Source organism: Olea europaea, unplaced genomic scaffold, assembly GCF_002742605.1.
Source record: "Olea europaea var. sylvestris unplaced genomic scaffold, O_europaea_v1 scaffold261, whole genome shotgun sequence".
Classification (NCBI taxonomy): Eukaryota; Viridiplantae; Streptophyta; class Magnoliopsida; order Lamiales; family Oleaceae; genus Olea; species Olea europaea.
In genome coordinates, this window is record NW_019244422.1 from 333,404 (window position 1) to 337,518 (window position 4,115).

Consider the following 4,115-nt stretch of genomic DNA (forward strand, 5'->3'; position numbering starts at 1 on the left):
GGGGGGGGGGGTGAAGTCAATTTGTGCTTAATAGGAACGAGGGTCCTTTGACGAAAGACTCATTTCTAGTTCAAGTATTGCGCACATGACTTTCATCCAAAAGGCCTTATATCAATAGAAAGTGTTGATATCGAAAATTGGACCTTTCACGTGGTCAATCGATAGCTACTCCAAGTATTTCTCCCTGCGCAAAATCAACGCACGGTCAGACGCACACGACCGGGACCAGCGGGGGTGGTGACGGCCGTATACACTTCGACGGTCAAGTCAGGTTTAGGTGATCGGAACAGTACCCAGGGGTTGTGCAAAATAATAATAAGGGGGAGGAGAAAATATATAAACTTGCTATGGAGTGCTATGTAGTAAGAGTTTCATTACATTTGCCTCTTGCCAAACCTTAGGTATTTATAGGTGGGATGAACCGTTGGATGTGGGACACGTATATACATTTGACGGTGTGAGGCGTCCGCTCATAAGCGTCAATCAACCACGTCTGAAGAGTGGGCAAGCAGCTTGTTTCTCCTGAGTTGAATTGACATAAAGTTGATAAGTCACATCAACTAGCCTCATGAAGACGTCAAATCAACTTAAACCTTAGGTGTAGAGAGGATCTTGGCACAAATATCTATCTAAAATTGGCGAAGGATCTTCTGACAGGGTCCACTTGGCCTCGGCCTCGGAGGCGAAGAGCCTCGGTCATTCAGCAGGATAGCCTATACCTCCCAGTGTACTACTAAGCTGTTGACATTGGTGATATCACTTCTGAAACACTTCGGACGGGTGTCTATCAGGTCGGAATGTGTGGTGGTGGGCATTTCGAGGCGGTTCAGATAGGGGCATAATAGTGGTCCCCCAAGTCCAGGTATGAATATTTATATCATGGGTGGACTTGCTTTCCTGACCGGATGTGGATGCCTCGGTACTAGGGACCACTACTCGTGGGAGCTCGTGGGTCGATCTTCTGCAGTAACCGAAACCTTGATCTTAGGCAGATGCGCCAAAGCTTCGTTACTGTGTAAGGGAAACAATAACCGATGTGAGATCGAAGCGCTGCAAGACTGGAAGATTAGTAGGAAATAAGGTCTACGTGACGATCGAGGCTATGACCCACATAGGACTCGCGTCAGGGGTGCCTAAGTTTTGTAAAATTGGGCGAGGAGCTCATCTGCCGCCATTACGCTGACCCACAGGGACGACGCGTTGGGAGATGGCTTAAAACATTGTAAAGCTTGGGAGGGAACGTAGCGTCTGAGGCGATGACTCACAGGGAATTTCACGTTAGATGCTTCTAAGCTTTGTAAAGTTGAGTGAGGGACTCAATCTGAGGCGATTCAAATGTCAAATGATTTGACAACTGTTGCGTATTTCCAAGGTGATAGTTGGGTGCCATGCCCATTCTCCTAAAAGGCTGCTGCGGCTACTTATTATTGACGGCTGGTGGTGACCGAGGTGACACGTTTTAAGCGAGCGTGAAAGTCACAACGAAATCTTGGGCGTAGGTCAAATCTGGCATTTCATTTCAACTACCCTGATTGAAGATGCGACGAACGGCTTAGATTGATCGCATTTGAATTCAACGGTGGAGATCGGATGAGTTTTTCTATAAAAGGCGGACTCTGAGCTTTTATCAAGTTTTCTACCCTTACGAAACAAACATTATACTTTGCTCTCAAGTCATTTGCAATTTCGGCGTTTTCTAAGCAATTTCGACGAGAAAATTGAACTTCCGGTGAGAAACACCAACATCCGGCGACCTTACACCATTCCCGGCTAGGAAAACCTTCAAACTCGTAAGTTTCAATACCTTTTAGGATTTTTAAATTCTGAAAAATGGCCTCTGAGGAGAATTCTGGTTCGGGGAGGGGGTTATAACTAGTGAGGATGGACGAGCCCATTGTGGCGACCTCCTCAAAAATAGTCAAGGCGATAATAGGGGAAAAATACATGGAAGCGACCGGATAGCCCAGCAGATACTTCTGTGCACTGGGGGGGCATCGGACTACCCATCTAAATTAAGAGAGCCCGACCTAGGGAGACTTAGGACAGAGTATAGGATCCCTGATAGCATAAATTTGATCCTCCTCGCTCCCGAAGAGAGGGCCTGCTACCCTAGGTCGGGTTGTGTGGCCATTAGCGGGGCGATCCTTAGGGCCCGACTTAGGCTGCCAGTTCACCCATTCTTTAGGATGATGCTTAGATCCTATGGGCTAGCCCCGACGCAACTCAATCCAAACTCCTGGAGCCAAATGGTAGGCTCCTGGATGTTGTTGAAAGAGGCGTCATTAGGGGTGGAGATGTCCCTTTCCGTCTTCCAAACCCTTTACATACCTAAGGTAACTGCCGGGAGGGATAAGACCCGGGGGTGGTACTACCTTACTTCATGGGGTTCCCACACTCCATTCGTACTCGATCTGTCGAGCTCCATCAAAGAATGGAAGAGCTTGTGGTGCTGGGCCGCAAGGCGATGGGACACGATGGAGGGGGACCCCCTGGCGCCTCTTACGGTCCCGACGAAGTATTCAACACTTAGTGAGTATAGTAGTTGCTTTTCTTTATATTTCTCTTTGGTTCGAATCGTGCCTAATATTTGCATTTCCTTTGTAGGTGCTCTTCCTCGGTGCGAATTGTCATCCGATGACTTCGAAACCATCTGCATCATCTATCAGCTGTCTCAAAAGAAGAGGTCTTACCATGGGCTGATCCGAAAGAACATTCACTTCATTACCCACGACCTGATGGCATCCCAAGGTAACTGGACCGAAGTCTTTACCTTTTATTCTGAACTCTCAACACTCGTACTAATTCATCATTCGTTCTTTGTAGACAACTTTAATAAGAAAATGCCCGTGCATCCCTACTTTAAGACCATCCAGAAGATGATGGCAGAGGTACGGGCATTGAAGGCCTCCTTCTCCTCCTACAAAAAGCAAATGGAGGATTTGGTGGACGCCAGTAAGAGGCTTCAGCCTCCAACGGAGAAGGAGGTATCGGAGGACCCGGAGGCCGACCTTCGGAGGAAGGGCAAGAAGAGTGCCGCCCCTCCAAAACGCCCAATCGTGGCGAGGCCACCCCCTGCTCTGAAGCAAACCACAATTCCAATCGGGGTGACCATTCTGGAGAAGAGGCCTACTCCATCTGAGGCTGCCGCTGCCCCGACTACAACACCACTTGCTGTTGTGCCAATTGCTCAAGTGCCGGAGCAGCAGAAGAGGAAGAGGCCCTGTCCCTCTAAGGAAGTCGACTTTTTGGGCACAAATCTGGAGGAGCCAGTGAGGGAAGTGTTGGAGGCCCTTCCTCCAGAAATAGCTGCAGTGGAGGTGGTCCACAGCAAATACTGGACCGAGAAGTGGAAGGACCACACTGCCTCGTGCACAGCTGAGGACTTGGTGGCTGCAAATAGCGCCTGCGTGGCTCGGGCCCTGAGTACAAGCATCCAACTCGAGGGCCTGGTGAAGGATCTAAACTTTAAGAGGGAGGACCTCGCAAAGCGCCTCGAGGAGGCGATGCACTATGGGGATGCAGTGCGAGAGGCCCAGGCCAAGGCCACACAGGCGGAGGAGGGAAAGAAGGAGGCCAAGGCCCAGCTAATTGCCGCCAAAGCGGAAGTGGAGCGACTGAAGAAGGAGTTATACGAGGTGAAGTGCCAAGTGGCTGCTGTGACTCGGCGACTTGATCACGCCAACGAGCACCACAAGCTCGCCACCAAGGCTCTGGAGGCCTCAAACAAAGAGAAGGCGGAGCTGAGGTAGAAGGCAGAGGCTCAGTCATAGGAGATTGCCTCTTTGAAGGAGGAGTTGAAGTCTGCAGGGGAGGTAGCAGTTCAGAACTTCATCGACCACTTTGAAGACCATTCCCTGGATGACGACTTCGCCAATTTTTGGGCTTCTTGGGGTGTTCAAGGCTTATTGGGTCGACTGAAAGAAGTCCATCCCATTCTGGACATCTCCTCTTTGGAGGCAGAGTTTGGGGGACCAACTGGAGGTCGGCCTGATAAGCTTGCTGAGGAGGCTCTGGAGGCCCCAGAGGCAGCCGACGCAGAGGTCCCTCTTTTCGAATAGGGCCATCTTTTGTAATGGATTCGGCCTCCTTGTACTTCAATTCTTATTTAAATGAAA